Here is a 17762-nt window from a genome sequence, read left to right on the forward strand (position 1 = left end):
CCCTGGCAGTCGACGGTGGGCTGGCGGCCACGGCGGCTGACGACGGGGTGGCGGCCACGACCACCACCTCCCGCCTTCAGGGCGCGGTGGTGGAGCGGGTGATGGCCACAGTGGCCGGCAGTAGGGTGGCGGCCACGACGGCCACCTCCCGCCTACGGGCCGCGGCGGCGGAGCGGGCGATGGCCCTGTCTTTTGACGGTGGTGTGGCGGCAACGGTGGCCGACAACAGCTGCCTACGGGCACCGGCGGCGGAGCGTGTGGTGGGTGTTCCGCGCACACCCAACAGGGACGCCACGCGCACTACACTACGCCAGGGACTGCGCCGCCGCCGCGGTGTAGCCTCCCAGCTGGAGCTGTCCTCTGATGACGGCGGAGTGGCTGAGCTACGATGACGGACCGGTGCCATTGGCTATTGTGGGAGAAGCAGACGAGATAAGCTACAGGGATGGAGGGGAAAATGCAACGCAGGACTCGCCGGCCGTGAGGGTTTTTCTAGCAGGCCGGTAAGCATTGGGATTTTGGGGGATTTCACCGAGTCGGGCGGGAAGCTTGCGCGGGAACCTGCGAGGTTGCATGGTAACGAGCTCTCCGATGATTCATTGGCACCACCGTTTGGCAAAAAGAACGCCCCTGCGCGCTGCGCAAGCTTGCCTGTAAGCCGTCTGCGGCAGCGGGGTGACAAGACATGCGAGAGGAGGACGAAGGGCCACGTACACATACTGTTAATAAAAAAGTTTGCGATTTAATTACCTACTATACCACCGTCCTGGTTTACAAGTATGATTTAACTAATAAAATACAAATGCATGTCGCCAAAGATTATATAGTTGGATTTGTATTTGAACATAGTTTCCAATTATATAATTTTTAAAACATGCATTAACATTTTGTTGGGTAAATTTGAGGGCAAAGTATGGCACAGAATATAAAGGAGACTATAGACTAGATGGAGGTGGTACCACACGGCCGCTCTCTACGCAGCGACGCAACTATCGGCCAGCTTGTAGGCGACCATTTCCTGCGTGTTCAACTGCTCTATGCGTGTGGTTGCTTGCGGTTCAGGCGGCCGCGGTGCTCTCTGCTCTCGCGTCCCGCCGCGCGCACTCTGCTCTCGCGTCCCTCCGGGTGCTCTGCCCTCATCCCTCCACGTGCGCTGCCAGTGTTTGGGGCCGGCGCACGATTACGCATGTTCGTGGTCAAGTGGTTGCGCCGGGCGCGGCGCGACGATGTAGTTACCCGCTGCAAAAACTGCCATGGGGACGCGCCGATAATCCATGCCGCCCGGCCCCCTTTTATTCCTGCGGCCATTTACCTTCATCTCTTGTCTCACATGACACAATAAGCACACCCACGAGGACACATACAGAGAGGACATCTAGCGGTTCCAATGGCGCTCCCCGTGGCTCCAATGGCGCTCCCAGCGGCCGACGACGACAACGGCGGGCAGTTCACCATGCATCACGTAGTGGACACCCACGCGAGGGGGAAGGCCCTCTCGGTGGTGTACACGAATGATCCAGTCTTGGTGGAGAGATCCATCCAAACTATGGAGCAATTCCTTGCCGAGGATAAGTACCGAGTGGTCGGCTTCGACCTCGAGTACACCATCGGTCGTGCCGGGCACGATCAGAAGGTTGTCGTCGCCCAGTTGTCTGTGCGACATGACGTCCTCGTCTACCACTTCCACCTTGCCACAAGGCCTTGCGAGCGTTTCTCCAGGTTTATCAAGAGCTCCGACTATAGTTTCACTACGGTGGACACCACCAACGATCTAAAAGCGCTCAAGGTTTGGGACTTGAAATGTCGGAATCTTGTCAACATCCAGCACCACTACAAGGTCTAGGGCAGCGACAAAAACAAACTGAACTCCCTGGTTGACGATGCCTCAGCCATCATCGACCCCTACTATGCGAAGATGAAGGAAGAGAGCAATAAGGACAAGAACGCCTGGCACAGTGTGTGGCATAAGAGACTGGATGAACAACATGTCAAGTACGCGGCCATGGACGCGTACACAAGCTACGAGATGTACAGGCGGATCGTTGACATGAGGAACTGTCTTCTTCCTGACAAAGACGAGGGATCGAGCCACATAGCAATGGCAGGAGCGTCATAAGAAGTAGATGACTAGACGATCGTTTCTCCTACTTTAGAATGCATGCAATTGTTTATTGAGGTGTGTGCGAATGATCTGTATAGTCACTTATCTAATTGGATGTTTATTTCAGTTATATATATACATGTTATTGTACTGTAGACAGAGCAATTCACACAGCTTATTAGCAGCAATCGTGTGTGTTATTATTGGTCTTCGCACGTATTTTAGATTACGGACTTGTTTGCCGCATATCACACACATCTTGTTCAGTTGAACCGTTTCCATTGTGTTGCCTAATCACACACAGTTCATCCCAGTGAACCGTATGATGTATATCACACACGCCTTCATCTGGCTGCCCATTTCTTTTGTGCCTCCTCATCCCAAACAGTTAATTGAGCTGAACTGTATGCCCTGCATCACACACACAACTAAATTCTGAACCGTGTTTGATGCATCTGTCATTGCAAACGTTTTGCACCTTTTTGACGGGTTTTTTACACCACCTTTTGTGATTATGGCATCGCACACAGTTTCGTCAAAGGGTCTCTGATCGTAGTATCGCGTTTGGACCATCCTGCAGTAGTGTACCATGGCACCATGCCAGGCGTCATGTTTTCCAAGCATGTATTTCATTTTGTATAGTACCCAGTAAACACATTTCCTTGAAATATCTGCCCATTCCTTGTAAAAGGCATGAGAATTTACTAAATAGCATGACCATGGTTTTCCAGACCGTTCTCTTGCACCTTTTCAAGCACCGATTGTTTGAATTTGAATTATGTGCATTAATGCCTAGAAAATGCACATAATCCCCTAAATATTGTAAATGAACCCGGAAAAGTGCCAAATTTTAACACGGTGATTAGCAGGGTTTATGTTCATCGTAGAAAAAAACTCATGGACAAAGGAAATTTGGATTCCTATTCAGTCTCGGTGATTTACTATCGCACACGATTCATCTCCGTCGCCTCTGCGAACCGTGTGTGTTCACTCACACATGCAAAAGCAAAAAAGAAAACCCTCACCCACTTCGTCCCCACCCACTCATCGCGGACTCCTCCGCAACGCTGCACCTCATCAACTCCTATCGTGGCGGCCACCCTAAGCTCCACGGCTGTTGTCGATGGGCGGAGGTTGCGCTCCAAATGGCACGGGATTTCGCCCTACCGCTTTCCGCCGCCTATCTGCACCGACATTCTAGACTCTGGTCGACTGGGGTTTTCCGCGGGATCGGGCCGGGGATTTTTCTCATGGAGAAGGTAATCACCTTAGCGAAATATTCACTCATGTCTTATCGCAGTCCGTCCACCGCTGTTAATCATCCAGCAGAAATCGCCGTGGAATCATTTTTGTTCTAGCTGATTCGTGGGTGTTCATTCATGTGTCCACAGTGCAAGCACAAATCGGGCAAGTGTGGTCGCGGCCAGTCGGACACGAAGTTCTATCTCACCATTCCGGATGACTTTAGGGAGCGCTCGGTATGTTCAATCTCAACCTACCACGGTCGGCATAGGCTAAATTTGTGAACATATACCGTCTGTTGCTACATTATCTATATATTTGCATCAAATCTTTGTTACATTATCTATTTTTAATTATATATTTTTGTACTTTGCTTTCATCTATATATTGATCTGTTCTATCAGTTACTCCCATATTGGCATCTTGCTCTATTATTTCAGTATATCTAATTTGCGGTCTTAATTTTCATTTCAAGCAGTACATCCCTTGCTTTGTAAGAACAGGAGTAGAAGGAAATCTTGGGCTTTACTTCGTTGATGACTCCCAGGATGTCATATTGACAACGCAGCATGGATTTACAATGACGGTTAGCGTAAACCTTGATAAAGATGTTCACTCCTATTTTAATGCGGACCTTTGGAGACAAATGTCTAAGTGTTATGAACTAAAATCTGGCAATAAAATTCTAGTGCGTGCACCACAGCCTGGTCTAATTAACATGGATGTTTACTTCCCCAACGTCATCAGCCGATCAAAGTCTGATCGAGGTTAGTGTCCTTTCAACTTTCTCCATGTTGTCATATTACTTTGCAAAATTGGGGTATTTGTTCTGACTAATTGATCACTATTTAAGCAACCAATTGTGATTTCATTTTCTGACTCCGTTCCTAGGCAGTAACAAATTCTATTTACCAATTTATGCGCACTATATATTCTTCTGCCATGTTCTAAATAAATAATACCTTTCCACCTTTTAAGCAGGATATGTTGGATGCGTAGTGATTGATCTGTATGTTACTAAGCATACCAAATTTCACTGGAAGGACTTGAAGCATGTTATAAACATTGTTGATAATCTGACAGAGATAGCATAGAGTATGAACACTGGATTTCGGATGGGATTAATTATACCTATGGTGCACACATTGAACAACATTGTGTGCACAAAACGCTGGTAAAAAGTCTTATTTTACCGTTGATGCTCATAAACTATATATATCTTCAATGATATGTTACAATTGGTTTTTATTCTACATTTCAACAGAAATTGCCCGCTGTAGCAGTTCCTGGATCGATTTCCCGGCGTTGTCGAATTACACTTGTGCCTGCTAACAACACCAAAGTGATTGCAAGGTACTGCATTTCCCGCAGAAATGGAACCATTCAAATGAACAAGTTCTCGCTTGTCGTGGCAATGCATCCATATTATAAAATTGGAGACATTGTTCTACTCATGCTCTACCAAGGCACAGGAGGGCTCTTCCTTTTCATTGACGAGATGCCGAGTCATCGTGATCAAGCTGCTTCTAGCGAATAGTTGTGGTTGTTGGCCCTCAGCCTCCTAAAATGTGCTAGTTGTTACTATGTTAAGTATGTAGATACGGACCATATCGTTGTTGGCCTTTAGCCTCTTAAAATGTGATAGTTGTTACTATGTTAAGTATGTAGATATGGACCATATGGTTGTCAAAACCGTGTCACGAAGATCCTCCTTTTGTCGAATAGTGTAACCACTATATATATGTTACTCAAATGTTGTTACCCAAGTTCTTAAATTTTCATGGAAAGTATTAGTATCGTACACAGTTCATTTAGTTTAAGCATGTGCCCGGTGTCCAGAAGGCATTTGCACATTAACTGTCCATATTGCAAATTCACACTCATGTTAACATAAGGAATCATATGTGTAACTTAACAATCATCGCACATGAGTACTCGCAGACGCATCGTGTGCGATACTCCTAGCCACCGCAAGCAACTAGTTTGCATTTTTCAAAGTTTTTTGTATACACAGAATCGGACACGAACTAACTGTATTAACCGTCTGTGTTGTAATTTCCCATCGCAAATTGTTCATCCGAGTCGGTTGTTTGCCACGTATCACACACATCTTGTTTACACAACTCATTTGTGTTCTTTTGGCTCATCGCAAACAGTTCATCCATGTGAGTTGTATGCCGCATATCACACACATCTTGTTAAGTTGAACCTTTTCTGTTGTGTTCCCTAATCGAAAACAGTTTGTCCGAGTGAACTGTATGCCGTATATCACACACACCTTGACCAGGCTAACCGTTTCTGTTGCACTCCCTAATAGCAAACAGTTCATCGGAGCGAACTGTATGCCGTATATCGCACACACATTGATATGGCTACCCGTTTCTGTTGTTCTGCCTCATCGCAAACAGTTCGAATGTATTAACCGTGTGCCCTGCAACGCACATGTAACTAAAATCTGAACCGTGTTTGATGAATCCGCCATTGCAAATGTTTTGCACCTTTTTTGATGGTTTTTTTACACCACCGTTTGCGATTAATGCACCACACATAGTTTCGTCAAAGGGTCTCTAATAGTAGTGTCGCGTTAGCAACATCCTGCAGTAGTGGTGCATAAATCACAAGATTTTATTCTCATAATTAGTGAGGACGCTCCATATTGTTATCCAACCATGCGATGACACAAATTAATGACCAGTCAATTTACACATAGATTACAGTACTACCCTTATAAATTGAATACCTTAATTAAGCCACTCACTGAAAAGAATACCTTAATTAATTAGCCGCACAGCAACCTCCACCCAGTAGATAGAGAAGCGCGATGCTGTGGCACGCCGAGACAGCAAAGTTGAGGAGCAAAGCTTAGTGGGTAAACTGACTGAAGTTCGAGCTCCACTATCCCACCCTCGACCATGACGGATGTGCTCCAATCACACCACCGCCGACCTCGAAGATTGAGCTCCTCCTATCTCCCGCCGTCGACCAAGGATTGACCTCCTATCACACGGCCATCGCCGACCGACTGAGGATTGACCTCCTATTCGGTAGCCGCTGCCTCGGCTGCTGCTGTCATCTCTATCTGCAGAGCGGCTATTTTTATTTTTGATGGGTATCCCCAGAGTGGCTGTTTACCATAAGTATTAACTCAATTATTGCATCCCCATATGTAATGGGTAGTACGTCAGATACGGTTATGTCACGAGAACCATGTCTCACCTACATTGTCTTCTCACAAGGTTTGGTGTGGAAATCATGTGTAAAGGTGTAATATCAAACACAAACGATATGTACAAACTGTGTGCCATATACAACAGAGTGCGATAAGTAGTTACAGACCGTTATCAGATCCCCACAGTTCCCCCATTTCCCCCAAATCCCTAGATAGCCTCCAAATCCCTAGCCCCCAAATTCCCTCACGTAGCACTAACATTGGGGGAATGCGGACGAGTGGTGCTGATGGTTTCAGTGCGGCTGCTCCTGCTCGTATCGCCGCCCTCGGTAGCACGATGGGAGGCGCTGCCACGACGATGGTCACTGCCGAGCACTAGCCTTAGGTTATCAGAAGGCATGTGTACTACGGATCTGAATTGTCTTGACAGGTGATACGTCTCCAACGTACCAATAATTTATGAAGTATCCATGCCATGTTTACAACAATTTTATATGGTTTTGGTGCACATTCATATGACTTTTATATGATTTTCATGGACTAACATATTAACCTAGTGCCCAATGCCAGTTGTTGTTTTCTACTTGTTTTTGGTTTTCCAAAAAATCCATACCACACGAAGTCCAAGCGCGATGTAACTTTTTGACGATTTCTTTGGAACATAAGAGACCCCCGAAGCTTCGAGGGGGTACCAGAAGACCCACGAGGATGTGACAAGGTATCCCGGCACGCCCATGGGGTGGCCACTCCAAGATACCTTGTGCCCCCCTGTGGCCCCTCTTTGCGTGATTCCAACACTGAAAATTCTTATGTATTCGAAACCCCCCGAAAGTTAACCTATAACTTTGACTCGGCCGCCTCAAGCCTGTGTACTAAAGAGATCCCATCTAGAGCCCTATTCTGGCACCCAGCGGGAGGGAGAAATCATCACCGATGGTCATCTTCATCATCCCGGCGGTCTCCATGACGAGGAGGGAGTAGTTCTTCTTTCAACACTTCATCACAATTTCCAGAATCATGATTTTCAAGCAAAACTTCATAGACATAATCAAGTGCACTCAACTCACTAGCAGTTGGTTCAACATAATTTGATCTTTTGAAAAGATTGTCAAGTGGATGAGGATCCATAGTTATCTTTAATTTCTCCTTTTTCCTTTCTGTTTTTAAGTCATGACATAAAAGCAAGCAAGCAAACGAGCAAATAAAAATATTTTTGTGTTTTTGTAAAAATGTTTTAGAAGTGGGGGAGATCAAATGAGAGGCAAATGGCAAATCAAAGTAAATGCAAGGAGATGAATGTTTATGCGATGGTACTTGATAGGTTTTGGTGATGTCTCCCCGGTAATGGTGCTAGAAATTCTTCCTGCTACTTGTGAGATGCATTGGGATTTCCTCGAAGAGGAGAGGATGATGTAGTATAGTACAGATAAGTATTTTCCCCAGTTAAGAACCAAGGTTATCAATCCAGTAGGAGAACCACGCAATACCTCATGAACAACACCTACACACAAAAGAACAAATACTTGCACCTAGCGCGGTCAAGGGGGTTGTCAATCCCCTCGACGGTTAATTGCAAGGATCAGTCTGATAATGGTAGATAGTTAAACAAAAACACAAAATAAAATAATGGTAAATAATTGCAGCAAAGTATTTCTGGATTTGAATATATGATAAAGGTAGACTCGGGGGCCATACTTTTCACTAGAGGCTTCTCTCTCGAAGAAAAAGCATACGGTGGGTGAACAAATTACTGTTGGTCAATTGATAGAAAAGCGCATAGTTATGACGATATCCAAGGCAATGATCGTGTATATAGGCATCACGTCCGAGACAAGTAGATCGACTCCTGCCTGCATCTATTACTATTACTCCACACATCAACCGCTATCCAGCATGCATCTAGAGTATTAAGTTCATAAAGAACGGAGTAACGCCTTAAGCAAGATGACATAATGTAGACAAAGTAAACTCAATCGATATGAATAAACCCCATTGTTTTATCCTTAATGGAAACAATACAAATACGTGTCTTGTCCCTTTCTGTCACTAGGATATAGATCACCGCAAGATTGAACCCATTACAAAGCACCTCTCCCATTGCAAGATAAATCAATCTAGTTGACCAAACCAAACAGATAGATCAGAGAGCAATACGAAGCTATAATAATCATGTATAAAAGAGTTCAGAGAAGACTCAAATAATATTCATAGATAGTCTGATCATAAACGCACAATTCATCGGATCCCAACAAACAAACCGTAAAAGAAAATTACATCGAATAGATCTCCACGAACATCAAGGAGAACATTGTATTGAAGATCAAAGAGAGAGAAGAAGCCATCTAGCTACTAGCTATGGACCCATAGGTCTGTGGTAAACTACTCACACATCATTGGAAGGGCAGCAAGGTTGATGTAGAGGCCCTCCGTGATCAATTCCCCCTCCGGCAGAATACCGAAAAAGGCCTCAGATGGGATCTCCAAAGAACAGAAACTTGCAGCGGCGGAAAAAGTATTTGGGGTGGCTCTCTGTTGGTTTGCCGATTTTAGAGTATTTATAGAGTTGGAATTAGTTCAAATGGATCCATGTGGGGCCCACAAGGTACTTGGGCCTGCCTTGTCACTTCCTTGTTGCACGCCTGGTCTCCTCCCGAAGCTTCTAGGGTCTCTTTTGTCCAAAAAAAACGTCAAAAAATTCATGGCATTTGGACTTCGTTTGGTAATGATTTCCTGGAAAACCAAAAAAGGCAAAAAACAGCAACTGGCACTTGGCACTAAGTTAATATGTTAGTCCCAAAAAATGATATATAGTTACATATAAAACATCAAACATTGATACTATAATAGCATGTAACAATAAAAAATTATAGATATGTTGGAGACGTATCATTACCTAGTATCATCCTTCCAATAAATGCATGAAGGGTTATGTATTTGTTTCTGTCTTATTCTGCAGGCCCATGATACGTCTCCAACGTATCTATAATTTATAAAGTATTCATGTTGTTATATTATCATTCTTGGATGTTTTACAATCATTTTATAGCAACTTTATATCATTTTTTGGGACTAACCTATGGACCCAGTGCCCAGTGCCAGTTGCTGTTTTTTGCTTGTTTTTTACATCGCAGGAAATCAATATCATACGGAGTCCAAACACCGCGAAACTTTTTGTGGATTTTTTATGGACCAGAAGACATCCAAAGGGACAGAGCAGCACCTGGGGGTGCCCCGAGGGGGGCATAACCCACCAGGGCGCGCCTGGGGGCCCAGGCGCGCCCAGGTGGGTTGTGCCCACCTCGGTGGCCACCCGCACCCCTTCTTCGCCCTATAAATTCCCAAATATTCCAAAACCCTCGGGGCAACCCCAGAGCAGAAGTTTCGCCGCCGCAAGACTCTGTAGCCATGAGAAACCAATCTAGAACCCATTCCGACACTCTGCCAGAGGGGGAAATCATGACCGGTGGCCATCTTCATCATCCCAGCGGCCACCATGATGAGGGGGGAGTAGTCCACCCACGGGGCTAAGGGTTTGTACCAGTAGCTATGTGTTTAATCTCTCTCTCGTGTTATCAGGATGTCACGATCTTGATGTATCGCGGGCTTTGTTAATAAAGTCGGATCATATGGTGTTTTCCTTTCTCTATCTTGTGATGAATTGAGTTTTCCCTTTGAGATTTTGTTTTATCGGATTGAATACTTTTATGGATTTGAGAACACTTGATGTATGTCTTGCTATGAATACCCGTGGTGACAATGGGGTATCATATTGATTCACTTGATATGTGTTTTGGAACTCAACTCGCGGATTCCCGAGGTGACATTGGGGTAATCTATGCATAGGGGTTGATGCATGTTCTCGTCTTTGTTTCTCCGGTAGAAATCTTGGGGCACTCCTTGAGGTTCTTTGTGTTGGATTGACTATTATGAATCTGAAATTGTTTGATGCATATCGTATAATCAACTCACCCGTGGTGACATTGGAGTATCTAGGTGACATTAGAGTTGGTTGATGTGTATCATATGGTGTTATTTTAGTATGAACTCTTGGATAGATCAAACGGAAAGAATAGCTTTGTGTTATTTTAGTACGAACACTTGAATAGATCGAACGGAAAGAATAGCTTTGAGGTGGTTTCATACCCTACAAACAATTTCTTCTTATGTTCTCCGCTAGATAAGAACTTTGGAGTGATTCTTCATCGCACATTGAAGGATGGTTATATGATCCAATTATATTAGCATTGTTGAGAGATTGCACTAGTGAAAGTATGGAACCTAGGCCTCATTTTCAAGCATTGCAATACCATTTGTGCTTCGTTTTACCAATTGCTACCTTGCTATTTTTTATTGTTCCTATTACAAAAATCAATATCTACTATCATTACTACACTTTTATCACCATCTCTTCGTCGAACTAGTGCACCTATACAAATTACCATTGTATTTGGTGTGTTGGGGACACAAGAGACTTTTTGTTATTTGGTTGCAGGGTTATTTGAGAGAGACCATATTCATCCTACGCCTCCCACGGATTATAAACCTTAGGTAATCCACTTGAGGGAAAATTGCTACTGTCCTACAAAACTCTACGCTTGGAGGCCCAACACGAGTCTACAAGAACAAGTTGTGTAGTAGACATCAAGCTCTTTTCTGGCGCCATTGCCGGGGAGGTGAGTGCATGAAGGTATATCTTTAGATCTTGCAATTGAATCTTTTAGTTTCTTGTTTTATCACTAGTTTGGTTTATAAAAAGAAAATTACAAAAATGGAATTGAGGTTTGCTACATCTTGAGCACTGTGTTGGTTTTCCCTTGAAGAGGAAAGGGTGATGCAGTAAAGTAGTGTAAGTATTTCCCTTAGTTTTTGAGAACCAATCAATCCAGTAGGAGACCACGCGCGAGTCCCAGGCACCTACACAAACAAATAAGAACCTTGCAACCAACGCGATAAAGGGGTTGTCAATCCCTTCACGGTCACTTACAAGAGTGAGATCTGATAGATATGATAAGATAATATTTTTGGTATTTTTATGATAAAGAGAAATAAAGATGCAAAATAAATAAACGGCAATAGAAATAGCTAAGTGTTGGAAGATTAATATGATGCAAAATAGACCCGGGGGCCATAGGTTTCACTAGTGGCTTCTCTCAAGAGCATAAGTATTACTGTCGAGCAATTGATAGAATTGAGCATAGTTATGAGAATATCTAGGTATGATCATGTATATAGGCATCACGTCCACGACAAGTAGACCAAAACGATTCTGCATCTACTACTATTACTCCACACATCGACCGCTATCCAGCATGCATCTAGAGTATTAAGTTCATAAGAACAGAGTAATGCTTTAAGCAAGATGACATGATGTAGAGGGATAAACTCATGCAATATGATATAACCCCATCTTTTTATCCTCGATGGCAACAATACAATATGTGTCGTTTCCCCTACTGTCACAAGGATCGAGCACCGCAAGATTGAACCCAAAGCTAAGCACTTCTCCCATTGCAAGAAAGATCAATCTAGTAGGCCAAACCAAACTGATAATTCGAAGAGACTTGCAATGATAACAAATCATACATAAAAGAATTCAGAGGAGATTCAAATATTGTTCATAGATAAACTTGATCATAAACCCACAATTCATCGGATCTCGACAAACACACCGCAAAAGAAGATTACATGAAATAGATCTCCAAGAAGATCGAGGAGAACTTTGTATTGAGATCCAAAGAGAGAGAAGAAGCCATCTAGCTAATAACTATGGACCCGAAGGTCTGAGGTAAACTACTCACACATCACCGGAGTGGCTATGGTGTTGATTTAGAAGCCCTCCGTGATCAATGCCCCCTCCGGCGGAGCGCCGGAAAAGGCCCCAAGATGGGATCTCACGGGTACAGAAGGTTGCGGCGGTGGAAATAGGGTTTTGGCTCTGTATATGATGTTTCCAGGGTATATGGGTATATATAGGGGCAAGAAGTACGTCGGTGGAGCAACGCGGGGCCCACGAGGGTGGAGGGCGCGCCCAGGGGGTAGGTGTGTTGGGGAACGTAGCAGATATTTAAAATTTTCTACGTATCACCAAGATCAATCTATGGAGTCATCTAGCAACGAGAGAGAGGGGAGTGCATCTACATACCCTTGTAGATCGCGCGCGGAAGCGTTTAAGAGAACGGGGTTGATGGAGTCGTACTCGTCGTGATCCAAATCACCGATGATCCTAGCGCCGAACAGACGGCACCTCCGCGTTCAACACACGTACGGAGCGGGGATGTCTCCTCCTTCTTGATCCAGCAAGGGGGGAGGAGAAGTTGATGGAGATCCAGCAGCATGACGGCGTGGTGGTGGAAGTAGCGGGATCCCGGCAGGGCTTCGCCAAGCGCAAGCGGGGAGGAAGAGGTGTCACGGGAGGGAGGGAGGCGCCAGGGCTTGGGTTGCTGCTCCCATGCGCCTCCCCACTATATATAGGGGTGGAGGGGGCTGGTTTCTTGCCCTCCAAGTCCATTGGGGCGTTGGCAAAGGTGGGGGAAAGAAATCCAATCAATTCCCTTCCCCACCGATTGTTATTCCCTTTTTTAGGGATCTTGATCTTATCCCTTTGGGATATGATCTTATTCCTTCTAAGGTGGGATCTTGGTGCGCCTTAACCAGGGGTGTGGGGCCTTGACCCCACTACCCACGTTCATGTGGGTCCCCCCATGCAGGTGGGCCCCACTTCGAAACCTTCTAGAACCTTCCCGGTACAATACCGAAAAATCCCGAACATTTTCCGGTGGCCAAAATAGGACTTCCCATATATAAATCTTTACCTACGGACCATTCCGGAACTCCTCATGACGTCCGGGATCTCATCCGGGGCTCCGAATAACTTTCAGTTAACCGCATACTAATATCTCTACAACTCTAGCGTCACCGAACCTTAAGTGTGTAGACCCTACGGGTTTGGGAGACATGCAGACATGACCGAGACGACTCTCCGGTCAATAACCAATAGCGGGATCTGGATACCCATGTTGGCTCCCACATGTTCCATGATGATCTCATCGGATGAACCACGATGTCGAGGATTCAATCAATCCCGTATACAATTCCCTTTGTCAATCGGTACGTTACTTGCCCGAGATTCGATCGTCGGTATCCCAATACCTTGTTCAATCTCGTTACCGGCAAGTCACTTTACTCGTACCGTAACGCATGATCCCGTAGCTAACTCCTTAGTCACATTGAGCTCATTATGATGATGCATTACCGAGTGGGCCCAGAGATACCTCTCCGTCATACGGAGTGACAAATCCCAGTCTCGATTCGTGCCAACCCAACAGACACTTTCGGAGATACCTGTAGTGCACCTTTATAGCCACCCAGTTACGTTGTGACGTTTGGTACACCCAAAGCATTCCTACGGTATCCGGGAGTTGCACAATCTCATGGTCTAAGGAAATGATACTTGACATTAGAAAAGCTCTAGCAAACGAACTACACGATCTTGTGCTATGCTTAGGATTGGGTCTTGTCCATCACATCATTCTCCTAATGATGTGATCCCGTTATCAATGACATCCAATGTCCATGGTCAGGAAACCATAACCATCTATTGATCAACGAGCTAGTCAACTAGAGGCTTACTAGGGACATGTTGTGGTCTATGTATTCACACATGTATTACGGTTTCTAGTTAATACAATTATAGCATGAACAACAGACAATTATCATGAACAAGGAAATACAATAATAACCATTTTTTATTGCCTCTAGGGCATATTTCCAACAGTCCCCCCCTTGCACTAGAGTCAATAATCTAGTTCACATCACCATGTGATTAACACTCAAAGTTCACATCGCCATGTGACTAATACCCAAGAGTTTACTAGAGTCAATAATCTAGTTCACATCACCATGTGATTAAGACTCAATGAGTTCTAGGGTTTGATCATGTTATGCTTACGAGAGAGGTTTTAGTCAACGGGTCTGCAACATTCAGATCCGTGTGTGCTTTACAAATCTCTATGTCATCTTGTAGATGTAGCTACCACGCGCTACTTGGAGCTATTCCAAATAACTGCTCTACTATACAAATCCGGTTCACTACTCAGAGTCATCCGGATTAGTGTCAAAGTTTGCATCGACGAAACCCTTTACGACGAACCCCCTTTCCACCTCCATAATCGAGAAAATTCCTTAGTCCACTCGATACTAAGGATAAGTTCGACCGCTGTCATGTGATCCCTTCCTGGATCACTATTGTACCCCTTGACTAACTCATGGCAAGGCACACTTCAGGTGCGGTACACAGCATAGCATATTGTAGAGCCTACGTCTAAAGCATAGGGGACGACCTTCGTCCTTTCTCTTTCTTCTGCCGTGGTCAGGTCTTGAGTCTTACTCAATACTCACACCTTGTAACACAGCCAAGAACTCCTTCTTTGCTGATCTATTTTGAACTCCTTCAAAATCTTGTCACGGTATGTATTCATTGAAAGTACTATTAAGCGTTTTTGATCTATCCTTATAGATCTTGATGCTCAATGTTCAAGTAGCTTAATCCAGGTTTTCCATTAAAAACACTTTTCAAATAACCCTGGATGCTTTCCAGAAATTCTACATCATTTCTGATCAACAATATGTTAACAACATATACTCATCAAAAATTCTATAGTGCTCCCACTCACTTCTTTGGAAATACAAGTTTCTCATGAACTTTGTATAAACCCAAAATCTTTGATCATCTCATCAAAGCGTTCATTCCAACTCCGAGATGCTTACTCCAATCCTTAGAAGGATTGCTGGAGCTTTGCATACTTGTTAGCATCTTTCAGGATTGACAAAACCTTCTGGTTGTATCACATACAACCTTTCCTCAAGAAAATCGTCGAGGAAACAATGTTTTGACATCCTATCTGCAAGATTTCATAAATAATGCAATAACTGCTAATATAATTCTAACAGACTCTTAGCATCGCTAAGAGTGAGAAAGTCTCATCGCAGTCAACTCCTTGAACTTGCCGGAAAACATCTTAACGACAAGTCGAGCTTTCTTAATGGTGAAACTTACCATCATTGTCTGTCTTCCCTTTAAAATCCATCTATACCCAACAGCCTTACGACCATCAAGTAGTTCTTTCAAAGTCTATACTTTGTTTTCATACATGGATCCCCTCGGATTTTATGGCCTCGAGCCATTCGTCGGAATCCGGGCCCACCATCGCTTCTCCATAGCTCGTAGGTTCATTGTTGTCTAGCAACATGACTTCCAAGACATGATTACATACCACTCTGAAGTAGTACGCATCCTTGTCGTCCTATGAGGTTTGGTAGTGACTTGATCTGAAGTTTCATGATCACTATCATAAGCTTCCACTTCAATTGGTGTAGGTGCCACAAGAACAACTTCCTGTGCCCTACTACACATTAGTTGAAGTGACGGTTCAATGACCTCATCAAGTCTCCACCATCCTCCCACTCAATTCTTTCGAGAGAAACTTTTCCTCGAGAAAGGACCCGTTTCTAGAAACAATCACTTTTGCTTCCAGATCTGAAATAGGAGGTATACCCAACTGTTTTGGGTATTCTATGAAGATGCATTTATCCGTTTTGGGTTCGAGCTTATCAGCCTGAAACTTTTTCACATAAGCGTCGCAGCCCCAAACTTTTAAGAAACGACAGCTTAGGTTTCTCTAAACCATAGTTCATACGGTGTCGTCTCAACGGAATTGCGTGGTGCCCTATTTAAAGTGAATGTGGTTGTCTCTAATGCCTAACCCATAAACGATAGTTGTAATTCGATAAGAGACATCATGGTATGCACCATATCCAATAGGGTGCAGTTATGATGTTCGGACACACCATCACAATATGGTGTTCCAGGCGGTATTAGTCGTGAAATAATTTCCACAATTTCTTAATTGTGTGCCAAACTCGTAACTCAGATATTCATCTCTATGATCATATCACAGACATTTTATCCTCTTGTCACGACGATCTTCAACTTCACTCTGAAATTACTTGAACCTTTCAATAATTCAGACTTGTGTTTCATCAAGTAAATATTCTCAGCATCTACTCAAATCATCTGTGAAGTAAGAACATAACGATATCCACTGCGTGCCTCAGCACTCATTGGACTGCACACATCAAATGTATTACTTCCAACAAGTTGCTCTCTTGTTCCATCTTACTGAAAACGAGGCCTTTCAGTCATCTTGCCCATGTGATATGCTTTGCATGTCTCAAGTGATTCAAAATCAAGTGAGTCCAAATGATCCATCTGTATGGACTTTCTTCATGCATATATACTAATAGAGATGGTTCGCATGTCTCAATCTTTTCAAAAACGAGTGAGTCCAAAGATCCATCAACATGGAGCTTCTTCATGCGTTTTATACCAATATGACTCAAGTGGCAGTGCCCCAAGTATGTGGTACTATCATTACTATCTTATATCTTTTGGCATGAACATGTGTATCACTACGATCGAGATTCAATAAACCATTCATTTTAGGTGCAAGACCATTGAAGGTATTATTCAAATAGACAGAGTAACCATTATTCTCCTTTAATGAATAACCGTATTGCGATAAATATAATCCAATCATGTCTATGCTCAACGCAAACACCAAATAATAATTATTCAGGTTTAACCCCAATCTCGATGGTAGAGGGAGCATGCGATGCTTGATCACATCAACCTTGGAAACACTTCCAACACATATCGTCATCTCACCTTTAGCTAGTCTCCGTTTATTCCGCAGCTTTTATTTCGAGTTACTAACACTTAGCAACCGAACCGGTATCTAATACCCTGGTGCTACTAGGAGTACTAGTAAAGTACACATTAATATAATGTATATCCAATATACTTCTGTCGACCTTGCCAGCCTTCCCATCTACGAAGTATCTAGGGTAGTTCTGCTTCAGTGACCGTTCCCCTCATTTCAGAAGCACTTAGTCTCGGGTTTGGGTTCAACCTTGGGTTTCTTCACTAGAGCAGCAACTGACTTGCCGTTTCATGAAGTATCCCTTCTTGCCCTTGCCCTTCTAGAAACTAGTGGTTTTACTAACCATCAACAATTGATGCTCCTTCTTGATTTCTACTTTCACGGTGTCAAACATCGCGAGTTGCTCAAGGATCATCATGTCTATCCCTGATATGTTATAGTTCATAACGAAGCTCTAATAGCTTGGTGGCAGTGACTATGGAGAACCATCACTATCTCATCTGGAAGATTAACACCCACTCGATTCAAGTGA

This window comes from Aegilops tauschii, chromosome 3, assembly GCF_002575655.3.
Source record: "Aegilops tauschii subsp. strangulata cultivar AL8/78 chromosome 3, Aet v6.0, whole genome shotgun sequence".
Taxonomy (NCBI): domain Eukaryota; kingdom Viridiplantae; phylum Streptophyta; class Magnoliopsida; order Poales; family Poaceae; genus Aegilops; species Aegilops tauschii.